Source organism: Hemitrygon akajei, chromosome 12, assembly GCF_048418815.1.
Source record: "Hemitrygon akajei chromosome 12, sHemAka1.3, whole genome shotgun sequence".
Taxonomy (NCBI): Eukaryota; Metazoa; Chordata; class Chondrichthyes; order Myliobatiformes; family Dasyatidae; genus Hemitrygon; species Hemitrygon akajei.
Window position 1 is genome coordinate 47,228,005 of NC_133135.1, and position 15,130 is coordinate 47,243,134.

The window sequence follows — 15,130 nt, forward strand, 5'->3', positions numbered from 1 at the left end:
CATTCTGATAGGCTGGTAAATAAATAAAATTTAAATAAACACAAAAAACACAAGAAATAGCAAGTTAAACAGTGCCTCTGGAGAGAGAAAAAAAGTTGTTTTAAGTTGAAGGCTCTTCATCAGAAATGATTAGAATCTAGATTTAAAACTTGGCTTGAACAGTGCAAAAGTTTATTTTTCCAAGAATACTATTATTTGAAATGATAATTATAATTTGAAATTCCAATATATAAAGTATGAAAAAGAAATCAATAATTTACCAATGACTTCTAAGGTAATACCTGCTGAGAAAAATATAGATGTGCAGAACAGAAAGAGTTCCAACAAAAAATAAAATCCAGATATTTGAACATTGCAAGAATTTTCTCTTTATTCACTTTTGTATTCAAGGAAGCAATGTGCACTTTTATTAAGTGTATCAATAAATTTAATGAAATGATCCACAGTTCTACCCAAACATTTTGAAACTGTATGCAAGTACTTCTAACAATGTGGCTTGAATTAGAAATTATTGCAATCCAAGTGTCTTCTATTGGTGGCCAAGTATTTATAAACAAGATTACCCTTGTTTATTGATTCCAGATACATGGTAACTGGAAACTCTCAATGAACTGGCAGAAAATGGCATGTTGTATTTAACAAGACCCATGCTTCATGTACACCCATTTCCATGTGGTCCTTGAAGCCACCCAGATCTTTTGTGGTTCTGTGAGTCCATTTGATCAGGAGAACTCATTGTAGTGGCCATCCTGCAATGTAGTGAGGTGTGTGGAATGTTCACCATGTCGGGACTGAGGCTCTTCCCTCAAAACAAGCTGATGGTCATTTTAAACTGTTTCTAAATGTCTCTCATAATCAGGCATTCAGAAAATAACTGCAATCAATAAAAATAAACATCATAATTCATTTTAAAAATATGCTTATTTACAAACATTTAATCCCTCTGAATTAGGTAAATTTAGTTATGTGAAAGAAAAATGCTTCTTTTGACGGCAACACGAGTGAATCTGTAGATGCTGGAAATAAATAAAACAAAAAACACAAAATGCTGGCAGAACTCAGCAGGCCAGACAGCATCTATGGGAGGAGGTAATAATGACGTTTCGGGCCGAAACCCTTCATCAGGAGTGAAGTAACATGGGATGGTCGAGGGGGGATAAGAAGTGGGGGGAGGGATAAGGTAGAGAGCTGGGAAGTGATAGACTGGAGGGAAATGGGCTAGAGGGAAGGTGAAGAATTATGGGAAATAAAAGAGAAAGAAAGGTAGGGCTGGGGGGAGAGATTATAGTGGGGGGGGGAAGAGTGAGAAAGAGAACCAGACTAAAATAATAGATAGGGATGGGGGTAAGGGTGGGGGGGGCAGGGGTATTAATGGAGGTCAGTGAGTTGGATGTTCATGCCAGCAGGAAGGAGGCTATCTAGGCGAGAGATAAGGTATTGACTCAAAGCTGAAGTGGGTTTCTTTTGACTCATCCTTTCCATTGAAGTCAGTAAACCCAGTCCAATGAATGAATCACAGTATTAAAGCCTGATAGGACTGTTGTAAAGCAAAGGTACCGAGTACAAACTAAATGCAGCCTTGCATTCAGCATAGCTGATCTCTGCCTTGGGCTCAGTGCAGCATCTAGCACAGGAGTAGGAGGGCAGCTGAACTAAAACATACTACTTTTGTTTTATTTGTGTTTTTCTTGCAGAAGTTGTATGTAATTTACGTGTATGTTTTTCTTGTGAAATCTGCTTGTATGATGTCATTTGCCTTTGATGCTGCTGCAAGGAAACTTTTCATTGCACTTGTGCAAATGACAGTAAACTTGACTTGGTTTGACTTGACTTCCATATTGCTGCACTGTGAAACACGCTTGGAAATGCTGGCTGAAGAACAAACAGTAAATGAACAGATATGTAAACAATTTATATTTTGTAATGATGGAGCACTCACACTTACCCAGATAAATGGTACAGGAAATGTCCACTGTCCAATATTTAAGGTAGATGCCTTTAGATTTTGTTTAATGATGCTTACTTTCAGTAACCTAATGTGCAGGCACAAAGTAAAGGACCCCCCAGGAATGACGAGTCTGTATATAATACTGTACATTAGATTCCCATGCCAAGTTTTTCATGGTTCATTGGAACACTGAGCAGAGAATGCATTAATGCATGCAGCAGTCTTATTTGTTTAGATAATAGCTAACTTGTATTTCAACTCCACTTATCTACTTTTAACCTACATCTCCTGCAATCTTTTATTTAATGTTTTATTAACCTAAGTCTTGAAATGTCAATTGACCCAACAGTCACATACCCAGAGCAAGTTCCAGGTTTCTCCTCACTTTTTTGTGAAAATTTGCTTCCTGATTTACCTCATTGATGGCATACTTCCTCTGTATTTCCTCACTTTATACTCATTTTTTAATGCCTTTTGTCATGGAATACCAGTTGCTTTGCTTTTGGCAGTTTCTGCATTATGCTCAGGAGTGAAAATGCCCAGTGCAGTTAAAGGAGTGTAACAGAGGCCTCAGTATTGGTTGTGGGGCCTGGGTGAGGGCATTGGTTCAGTTATTCTTCAAGTTAATATGGAAGATTTTGCAGAACCAGTGTTTATGTTATCATTCCAGTGCCTTGAGTTGTCCTCCACATGGAGCCCAGGTCTCAGATGCAAGTAGAAAAAAAGGGATTATTACTGCACTGTTGACCATGAGTTTAGTGCCAGGTCTGAGTGCGTGATCTTTAAGTAACCTTTACCTCAGTTAACCAATGGCTGTTCTGATTTGATACTATACATCACCATACCTGAAAATGCCTAGTGTGTACAGCGCCCTTGTTTGCCTGAATTCTATAATGGAGGAGAAGCCCAACAATTATCAGTGGCAAATTCCAATGGATTCTGTAAGCAGACTGAGGAAAATTGTTCAATCATTGCCCTAAGTGGTGTTAACCTTCCTTTATGACCATCCATCTTGCATCTAGCTCTACAATATCAAAGGTTAGTCCCCATTTAAAAATTTATTTCTTCTCTTTTCCTAATCGCTCTGGAAAGGCAATGACATTTTGGCCTTGGCTCAGCCACTATAGGAAACATCCTCTTCACATCCACTCTATCTAGGCCTTTCAATAATCGATAGGTTTGAATGAGATCCCCACTCATTCTCCTAAACTCCAGTGACTACAGGCCCAGAGCCATCAAATGTTCCTCATACGTTAATTCTTTCATTCTCAAAAATCATTCTTGTGAGGACCAAACCAACAAGACCTGATGGCAACCTTATTAAATTCAGTCACAAATTAGAATCTGTGATGTGATGAATATTGGTAAATTGATGTGATTATAAACGTTGTGGGTAGTAATACAATTTGAAGGCAGATAATCTTAATTGAATTGAAATAAATGAAATTATACTACTTAAGGTGGTATTTGAAAACTGCTACTCAATATACAGTGCCTATAAAAAGTATTCACCCTCCTTGGAAGTTTTCATGTTTTATTGTTTTACAACATTGAATCACAATGGGTTTAATTTGGCTATTTTGACACTGATCAACAGCAAAAGACTTTATCAGGCCAAAGTGAAAACAGATCTCTACAAGGTGATCTAAATTAATTACAAACATAAAACACAAAATAATAGATTGCATAACTATTCTCTCCCTTTAGTATGCCACCCCTAATCATCATTGGTGCAGCCAATTGGTTTTAGTAGTCACATAATTAGTTAAATGGAGATCGCCTGTGTGCAGTTAGTGTTTCAATTGATTGTAGTAAAAATACACCTGTATCTGGAAGGTCCAACTGCTGCAGCAAAAACTACACTATGAAGACAAAAGAGCATAAAAAGAGGACAAAATAACTTTAGACCAATTTGTAGAAATTTGTTTTCACTTTGACATGAAACTAAGTGTAAACAACATATTACACAAAAAGGATCTTACTTGAACTGCCATATTATAGAATTGCCCTCTCAGAGATTATTCTTCTGATCCGCCCACAACCATTCCTCGCCATCCTTTCTGTTATCCAAAACTAATTTGTTTTTTTCTTTCACTTTCCCAGTTCTAAAACAATACTTCTTTACACAGATGCTGTCTGTTCTGCTAAGTTTTTTCAACAGTTTGTGTTTAGTTTATTTCCGTTTTCTAATATCTCCAGTATGATATTGTTTTTCATTAATTAATTCTATTTACATATTGTACACTGGTTGGGCTTGAAAGAAAAATGGCAATCTTAATGGTTAAACAGACTGTTAAATGCAATCAGCACCCAAGGCATGGTCTGTCTTTGGATCTATATTCTAGCATTTGCAGGCTCTTGTGCCCCCGAGTATTACTTACGGTGTTGAGTCAATGACCTGTGTACTCTTCAAAGATCACTGATCTGAAAGATTATATCTGAACTGTTTGAGATCAACTTGCTCATCATAGACCTGACTTTAAGTGGTGATCCTCAGTTTTTGGGGGATTGGTTCTACAATAAAGATTAGCTTTATTTGTCATAATTACATTGAAACCTACAGTAAAGTGGTGCACTATGGCAACCTTTTACTCAATGTCAGCAAGACTAAGATAATTGACTTCAGGAGGAGGAGATACAGGTGAGGGCTCTGTGTTAATGAACAATCAGACAAGTTATGGACTCTGGACGGATTGAGAGAGGTAATAAAAAGATAGAAACGGAATTTGTCAGTATAAATGTGCAATAAATGCTGCATTTATAACTTAGATGGTAAAAGTCTTGAGAAGTAGTCAGCATGGCTTTGTCAAGAGCAGGTCGTGCCTTACGAGCCTGATTGAATTTTTTGAGGATGTGATTAAACACATTGATGAAGGAAGAGTTGTAGATGTAGTGTATATGGATTTCAGCAAGGCATTTGATAAGGTACCCCATGCAAAGCTTATTGAGAAAGTAAGGAGGCATGGAATCCAAGGGGGCATTGCTTTGTGGATCCAGAACTGGCTTGCCCACAGAAGGCAAAGAGTGGTTGTAGACGGGTCATATTCTGCATGGAGGTCGGTCACCAGTGGAGTGCCTCCGGGATCTGTTCTGGGACCCTTACTCTTTGTGATTTTTATAAATAACTTGGATGAGGAAGTGGAGGGATAGGTTAGTAAGTTTGCTGATGACACAAAGGTTGGAGGTGTTGTGGATAGTGTGGAGGGCTGTCAGAGGCTACAGCAGGACATTGATAGGATGCAGAACTGGGCTGAGAAGTGGCAGATGGAGTTCAACCCAGAAAAGTGTGAAGTGGTTAATTTTGGTAGGTCAAATATGAAATATGATGGCAGAATGTAGTATTAATGGTAAGACTCTTGGCGGTGTGGAGGATCATAGGGATCTTGGGGTCCGAGTCCATAGGGCGCTCAAAGCAGCTGCGCAGGTTGGCTCTGTGGTTAAGAAGTTGTATGGTGTATGGCCTTCATCAATCGTGGAATGAAGTTAGGAGCTGAGAGGTAATGTTGCAGCTATATAGGACCCTGGTCAGACCTCACTTGGAGTACTGTGCTCAGTTCTGGTCGGCTCACTACAGGAAGGATGTGGAAGCCATAGAAAGGGTGCAGAGGAGATCTACAAGGATGTTGCCTGGATTGGGGAGCATGCCTTATGAGAATAGGCTGAGTGAACTTGGCCTTTTCTCCTTGGAGTGACGAAGGATGAGAGGTGACCTGATAGAGGTGTACAAGATGATGAGAGGCATTGATCGTGTGGATAGTCAGAGGTTTTTCCCAGGGCTGAAATGGTTGCCACAAGAGGACACAGGTTTAAGGTGCTGGGGAGTAGGTACAGAGGAGATGTCAGGGGTAAGTTTTTTACTCAGAATGGTGAGTGCGTGGAATGGGCTGTTGGTAACGGTGGTGGTGGTGGATACGATAGGGTCTTTTAAGAGGCTTTTAGATAGGTACATGGAGCTTAGTAAAACAGAGGGCTATAGGTAAGCCTAGTCATTTCTGAGGTAGGGACATGGTCGGCACAACTTTGTGGGCCGAAGGGCCTGTATTGTGCCGAAGGTTTTCTATGTTTCTAAATGAAATGTCCATTAAGGGAGTAATTAGCTTAGATTTTCAAGCCACAGTACAGATTAACTTCTCGTTAGCTATCTGCATAGTTTTCTACTAGGTCATTGCGTTTAAGATTTACCATCATATACCTATTTATGCTACTTCCAATTTTCAGCACTTGCCCCGTAACTACCTACAAAATGGCATTTCAAGTGCTTGTATAAATATTTAAACGTTATAAATCACTTGTCCCCATCACCCACTCAGCACTGTTTTCCAGATTTTAATCAACCTCTGAGTGAATAAATTGTTTTATAAATCTTTACAAAAAGATTTATACCTACTCACCTTAAACCTATTCCCTCTTGTTATAAACTTAAGAGAAGAGTTTCTCGTTATCTATTGCATCTTTATCCTTCAGATATATATGTACATCTATCAGTTGCCCTCCAGCCTTCTCTGCTCCAACAAAGCAAACAAACCCATCCTTTCTTTCTTCATAGCTGAAATCATCCATTCTGGGCAGCATCCTGGTGAATCTCTTCCACACTATCTCCAACGTAATTGTCCTACCTATTGTTTGGCAACCAGAACTGCACACTATTTTTCAGCCTTATTTCAGAAAGTTGTACTGCAACCTGCTGCTCTTTATTCCATGACTTGGCTTATTAAGGCAGGTATCCAGTTGTTTCATCAACCGCCTTACTGCTTGTGCTGAAGCCTTTTCAGATCCATGGACCTCTGTTCCTCAGTACCTCCTAGACTCCTATCATTCACTGTGTATGTCCTGGGCTTAATGACCATGCCAAAGTGCATAATCTCACATTTTTCTCTGTATTAAATTCCAACTATCAGTTCTTTACTTGAGTTAGCAACTTATTGATATAATTCTGTAGCCAAAGGCTATTCTTTTGACGATAACCCTTTCCTTCTTGCACCAATGAGTCTGATTGGTTAGTAATTTATTAGCTCACATTGTGAATTGTGAACATTATGAATACACCTGCCTCAAACAATTGGAAAAAGATGGTTGTAATCTTGCATTGTGACTGTTAGTACAATTGGTTCCAATATTATAGTAACAATCACAATGTGAGTTTGCAACCATTTCAAAGTTAACTCAATGCCAAGTACACTCTGCTTAAACCTATACAAAGCTTTACAACATGTGAAGTCCATTTAGATCTGGTAATTGAAAATGAGTTTTCCATAACTGGAACAACCAGCACAAACTATGAATTAGAAGTTGGCAAGTCCATATTTATGAAGAAGGTTAAACACAAAAGAACAAGTTCAGAGAACTAAAGGCCAAAATATGACTCAGAACTTATGGAAAAGAGTTCCATAAGTAAAAGGTAAAAGTTGGAATAGAGAAAATGCGATATTAAGAAATAACAGGCAAATGGACGAAAGTGCACATGTGAACCTGTGAAAAACACAGAAAAGTGGACTTTGTCAATGGTTTTACCACAGAAAAATCTTAAAGCATGAACAAAATCAATTTTATTTTTAATTCAGGGAAAGGCGGTTAATGTGGAAAATATTGTGCTTGAATAAAGAATTTATATTGAAATATTGCTCTTGGAGAGGAAATTATACATAGTTAAAGAAAATGGGAAGTAGTTGGTTAGATTGGAATTTACTTTTTTGATCAGGTCTTTGCATATCCGAGAAGTGTAAGTACTTAGAGGAATGAAGAGAGTGAGCACCAGCAGCAGATCTTCAGAGATGGATGCAGTGGTAAAATAGTATTTGTATATACCATAGCAAACCGGGGGTGTATGGTATTGAGGAGAGAGTGGTGGTGGTTTGTTGGGGTGGAAATGTATAGGAATAAAGATTATAAGTAAAATACATATGTTATATGCACATAAACATCTAAACTGAGGTCACATTAGTTATATCATTGCAGACAGAACCAACACTGTCTTTGCTTGAAATCCACGTAGATGCTGCTGTCAGAATAGGACATCACTTCTGGCAATCGTCCTCATATTTCTAAGCTAACTTGTTGAGCCAGATGTGAGCAGGTCACTCAGGACAGACTAGGGACAAACCTGCTACTTCCCTTTCCAGTTTTAACCATGACTAGCAAACTTAGCAGTGCCTCTGGAGGCAGAACAGAAATGATGTGTGGAAACAACAAATGGCTGCAGGCCATAGAATCTGATAAAGAGAAAGGGAAGAGTGGAACCAAATAATGGAGGGAAAGTAGTCACATGGGATTCCATATCTCCAGCCTTTTGTTCACTCATCACCTCCCCAGTCTGCGTCACTACCTCGGCCCTTCACTTGCCCATCCAACTCCATCTGCCAATCAACCCTTCCTCACCTGGATCCACCAATCAATTGCCAGCACTTGCTCCATCCCACCCTTCACTTCTTTACACCAGTCATCTCCCTTCTGTCAGTCCAGATGAAGGGTTTTGATCAAAACTATTAATGCTGCCTGATCTTTTGAGTTCTTGCAACAGCGCTTTCTTTTAGTTCCAGATTCAATATCTCAGAATCAGAATCAGGTTTATTATCACCGGCATGTGTCGTGAAATTTGTTAACAGCAGCAGCTCAATGCAATACATAACATAGAGGAAAATAACAATAATAATAATAATAATAAATAAAGCAATCAATTACAGTATATGTATATTGAATAGATTAAAAACCATGCAAAAAACAGAAATAATATATATTTAAAAAGTGAGGTAGTGTTCAAGAAATCAATGTCCATTTAGGAATTGGATGGCAGCGATTAAGAAGCTGTTCCTGAATCACTGTATGCCTTCAGACTTCTGTATCTCCTACCTGATGGCAACAGTGAGAAAAGGGCATGCCCTGGGTGCTGGAGGTCTTTAATAATGGACACTAGCTTTCAGAGATACCGCTCTTTGAAGACGTCCTGGGTACTTTGTAGGCTAGTACCCAAGATGGAGCTGATTAAATTTACAACCCTTTGCAGCTTCTTCAGGTACTGTGCAGTAGGCCCCCATATCAAACAGTGATGCAGCCTGTCAGAATGCTCTCCACAGTACATCTATAGAAGTTTTTGAGTGTATTTGTTGACATACCAAATCTCTTCAAACTCCTAAAAACTCACTGTTTTGCTTTCTTCATAACTGCATCGATATTTTGGGACCAGGTTAGGTCCTTAGTGCTCTGTGAGGATTGATATGTGTTCCTTCATCTTACCATTTCTGAAGTCCACAATCAGCTCTTTCGCCTTACTGACATTGAGTGCCAGGTTGTTGCTGAGACACCACTCCACTAGTTGGCATATTTCGCTCCTGATCGCCCTCTCATCACCATCTGAGAGTCCACCAACAATGGTTCTATCATCAGCAATTTTATAGATGTATTTAAGCTATGCCTAGTCCCACAGTCATGGGTAAGAGAGAGTAGAGCAGTGGGCTAAGCACACACCCCTGAGGTGCACAAGTGTTGATCGTCAGTGAAGGGGGTATGTTATCACCAATCTGCACAGATTGTGGTCTTACAGTTAGGAAATCAAGGATCCAATTGCAGAGGAAGGTACAGAGGACCAGGTTCTGCAACTTCTCAATCAAGATTGTGGGAATGATGGTATTAAATGCTGAGCTTTCGTCGATTAACAGCATCCTGACGTGTGTTTGTGTGGTCCAGGTGGTCTAAAGCCGTGTGAAGAGCCATTGAGGTTGCATCTGCCATTGACCTATTGTGGCAATAGGCAAATTGCAATGGGTCCAGGTCCTTGCTGAGCAGGAGTTCAGTCTAGTCTGCAGTCAATTTTGCCTTTTTGGGAGTTAAGCAATTAAGAGCTATTTGTTTTTGCTTTATCCTTTGCTTGATACAATTTACTCGGAATCAAAATGACATGGAAGAATTCTGTGTGCCTTGGGTCCTAACTGCCAGTATACGTGAAGCATGAAAGAGAAAATTGCAGATTCAGGAGAATGTGATGCAGAAGAGCCATAAATTATATAAATAGTATCAGGCATTCAGAATCACCTTCACCATCTCCCCTTTCCCAATCAATTTAACTAGATAAACATCATCATTATTAACTTTGCCACCCTCAGGACTTTTAACTGGTTTCATTTCCGTTGTCATAAATCAACAGCAATGAAGGTCATAACAATCAAAACATGCTCTTTTATGCATGAGAAGATTAAACTGCACAGGAAATGGTAGGATGAAAGGAACTCAAACAACATTAAACTTGTTAATATACAATATTGTGATTGGCAAGAGTATATTTTAAGTTTCATCCTCCTTGGGATTCGTTTGCTTGAGGTGAAGCATGAAGGATTCCCATTAGATAAATCTATGCTTTTAAATGAATAAAAAAAAAACATAGACACTGCCTTAAGTATCCAAAAATATACGATAGAATGGTTTTACTGGTCTCTCCATTTTTCTTCAAGCAGAAAGGTGCTGAGTTTCTGGTGGCTGTTCCACCATTATGAGCCTTGAAATGATAACATCACTACTGAATATGATCCTCTTCTTGCCAATTATCCCATTCATTATTGATAAAGATGCATCTTTTATAAAAATGAACTAATTTTCCTGAGAGTGTCTTAGCACATATAGGTCAGTGCAAAATCAAAGAAGATCTGCGATATGGTACCCAGGAAGCTTTGGACACCAATGACCTGAAAGCCAGAATGATGAAACTGTAGTCTCTTGTGGTGTGGATTTGATTTCTTTCCTCCAGTCGCGAAAGGGCTGATGGTTTCTGGGGCCACAATTTGCAGATGCTGAAGCTATTCTGCTCCTTACAGGTGTTTATCTGTTGGCAGTACTCAAGCTGGAACTTCCATTTAAATAGTTCAGCTGTCTTTAAGGAGCACTAGATACATAAACTCGCCTGTCCTACACCTACCTCATCCTTCAAATAAGAGTGTAGCAAATGAATAACTTGGGTAGTGCTAGATAAGAGCCTGGGGTATTGAATAAGGTCACCTTTGTTGTTATACCTGCTACTTCATGCAATAGTTTGACAACAATGAAGTTTCTTGATCAAAGATTATGAAGAGAAGCTTTACATGGTTGGCCAGGCAGCATCTATAAGGAGAAGCAGGAGACCTGGAGACAGATAATGGGCAAGTAAGAGAGAAAAGATCATAAGGATACAAATGGAGGAATGGGTCTGATGTGTTTGTTCTGAGAGCTGGTATAGCCTCAATAGACCAAATGGTTTCTTGTATCATTAGAGAACATAAGAGGTGAGAGTTAAATCAGGCACCAATCCAAATCCAATGGGCATTGGTCTCCAACAGACCCATTTCCATGTAAAATAGGGTTGGTACAAGGTCAGGATTACCAGATCATTACCTTGTACAAGACTGAATGTTTAGGTTTCTTTATGAAATAGGCAGTCACCAATTTAACCAGTTCTGCAGTTTTCACAAAGAAAGGTCAAGATTCCAGGCCATGAGAACACAATCGTTTATGTATGAGTGATATTCTTGCACTGGAGAGGGTGCCGTGTAAATCTTCTTGGAAGTCATCAGAACTGGAAAATTTTAACTAAGAAGAGAGATTGCATAGACTGGGATTGTTTTCTTTGGATCAGAGGGTGTTGTAGGAAGACTTCACTGGTGTACAAAATTATGAGGGCTTATTTACAGGAAATAGAATGACCTATTGTCCCTTACAGAAGCTTGAAAGTAATTGGTAGAATGATTGAAAAGGAGATAACAATAACTATTCTCTCCAGAGACCAGTAGCAGTCCAGCACTCACTGTCTTAATGGGTAATAGAGCCAGGAACCATTATCATATTTAAAAAGTTTTGAGTGAGAACATGAAGAGCTGAGTCCTGCTGGGCTACAAACCCAATGCTGGCAAGTGGATCATTCTTTCCAACAAGAATAGACACTAGGCGCCAAGTGTCTTCCTTGTGTTGTAGATTGTCTGTGATCTTGCAAGAAGCTTATGGGACACTCGTTGTTTAGCAACACTACTTGGGACTTGGAAGAATGTTGGGGCTCACCCAAATCAGGGCATTCACATGTTGAGTCCCAAGGGGTTGGTACTCTCTGATGTGAACTCAGGCTTCCAAGGAATGGGGATCACACTCACATAGAATGAGGATTTTGAGCCCCTTGAAGCCTGGGAACAGATAGCAGCACGTCAGCCTGATTGAGGGATAATCCTGCCTGTTTCTACGGCTTGCTCTGGAACTCTCGCGGCTGAAACCTGTCAATCCAGGTGACACAAGCTAGTGGATGCTGGAATCTAGAGCAGAGACTAACTGCTGAAGGACCTCAGAAGGTCGAACAGGATCTGTGGATTTGAGGAATTGCTACATTTTAGGTTGAGACCCTGCATCAATCAGATGACTTATAGGCAGGTCAAAAATACTTAGCTGAAACTTCACAACATGAAGGGAAAATCAGATTTCTCAGCTTCCTAATCCAATGCTCACCATCTCATAGATAGATAGATACTTTATTCATCCCCATGGGGAAATTCAACATTTTTTCCAATGTCCCATACACTTATTGTAGCAAAACTAATTACATACAATACTTAACTCAGTAAAAATATGATATGCATCTAAAATCACTCTCTCAAAAAGCATTAATAATAGCTTTTAAAAAGTTCTTAAGTAGTTTACTTAAATACATTGAGTCCTAACCCCGGCACTTTAACATATCTTACTCCTGGCGGTTGAATTGTAAAGCCGAATGGCATTGGGGAGTATTGATCTCTTCATCCTGTCTGAGGAGCATTGCATCGATAGCAACCTGTCGCTGAAACTGCTTCTCTGTCTCTGGATGGTGCTATGTAGAGGATGTTCAGGGTTTTCCATAATTGACCGTAGCCTACTCAGCGCCCTTCGCTCTGCTACCGATGTTATACTCTCCAGTACTTTGCCCACGACAGAGCCCGCCTTCCTTACCAGCTTATTAAGACGTGAGGCGTCCCTCTTCTTAATGCTGCCTCCCCAACACGGCACCACAAAGAAGAGGGCGCTCTCCACAACTGACCTATAGAACATCTTCAGCATCTCACTGCAAACATTGAATGATGCCAACCTTCTAAGGAAGTACAGTCGACTCTGTGCCTTCCTGCACAAGGCATGTGTATTCAGCCATAGTTAATATCTGATCAGTATCACAGCAATAGAAGGTACAAATTAAGACTGAATTAATTATGCGTGTTGCAGCTTTAGAACCCATACATTTAAATTGTGGTATTAACTATCATTGCATCGCAGACCACCATTCAATGTATACAATAGATGTGGAGACCTATCAACAGATCAAATTAAATAAATAGCAATATCCATACAGTAGCTCTGGATAATCATTAGCCATTAAAATTCAAATATATCTTTTAAAATGATGAAAATTTTAAATAGGACATTTAAAAATCCCTAAGGGCACATCTAATCAATTAAAAGTGTTTAAGTAAACTCAATTTGATTCAAAAAATGCTAATTACCTACAACACAAGAGATTCTACAGATGCTGGAAATCCAAGCAACACACACAAAATGCTGGAGGAACTCAGCAAGTCAGGCAGCATCTATGGAAATAAATAAACAGTCGTTGTTTCAGGCTGAGACCCTTCATTGGGACTGGAAAGGAAGGGGGAAAACACCAGAATAAAAAAGATAGGTGAAGGGAAAGTGGATTCGCAAGAAGATGATAGGTGAAGCCTGGTGGGTGAAAAAGGTAAAGAGCTGGAGAAGGAATCTGATAGGAAAGGAGAGTGGACCATTGGAGAAAGAAAATGAGAGGCACCAGAAGGAGATAATAGGCAGGTAAGGAGAAGAGGTAAGAGGCTATAGTGGGGAATTGAAGGAAAGGGGGAGGGAAACTTAAACTGGAAGAAGAAATTGATGTTCATGCCATCAGGTTAAAGGCTACCCAGATGGAATATGAAGTGTTGCCCCACCATGCAGAGAGTGGCCTCATCATGGCAAAATAGGAGACCATGGACCAAACTGTCAGAATGGGAATGGTGACAGAAATTAAAATGGTTGACCACCAGGGAAATTCCACTCTTGACAGATGGAGTGGAGGTGCTCACAAGCATGCCCCCCAATTTATATTAGGTTTCACCAATGTAGAGGAGTCTACATCAGAAGCACCAGATAGTAGACAACCCCAACAGATCTGGTGAAATGTTGCCTCACCTGGAAGGACTGTTTGGGACTGAATGGGGGGGGGGGGGGTAAATTGACAGGTGTAGCTGGGAAGGAGATAAGTGGGGAGGGACAAATGGACAAGGGAGTCACAGAGGGAGCAAGCATTGCAGAGAGATGGAGGAAGGTATGTAAAAATGTGATTGGTGGTAGGATCCTGTTGAAGATGGCAGAAATTGTGGAGAGTGATGTTTTGAATGTGGAGGGTAATGGAGTGGTAGATGAGGAAGTCTATCAGGAGCCAACCACTTTAATTCCTGTTACCATTCCCATTCTGATGTGTCTGTCCATGGCAACCTCTTTTGCCACAATGAGGCCACTCTCGGGGTAGAGAAGCAACACCTCATATTCAGTCTGGGCAGTCTCCAACCTGATGGCATAAACATTGATTTCTCCGACCAGTAAAAAATTTCCCTCCCTCTTCCCTCTTCTATTCCCCACTCTGGCCTTCTACCTCTTCTCCTCATCTGCCTATCACCTCTGCCTGGTGCTCCTCCTCCTGCCCTTTCTCCCAGGGTCTACTCTCCTATCAGATCCCTTCTTCTCCAGTCCTTCACTTTGCTTCACCTATCATCTTCTACCTCCTTCCCCTCATCCTACCTTTTTATTCTGGTGTCTTCCCTTTTCTTTCCATTCCTGAAGAAGGGTCTCGGCCTGAAACGTCGACTATTTATTCGTTTCCACAGATGCTGCCTCCAGCTTTTTGTGTGTGTTGAAATGCAAAGTACCTCATAGCTACCTCCCTTTCAGCAGTTACTTGCCCTTCTAATGAATGGTTGTTGCTGTAGCAGTTACATTTTTATCCTTGTGTCTTCAAAATTACTTTCAATGTCAGACGTATGACTTCTTGCACAAAAGAGTGAATTAAAAGTTACTGATTGGGGCAAAATGAGTGTGAGGTTTTACAGGTGATTTTGCTGTCCATAGTTTGCTCCATTCCAAACCATAAAACTAACTGAAATTAATTCTGTAAGCTTTAAACCCTTGACATCCTTGTATTATTTC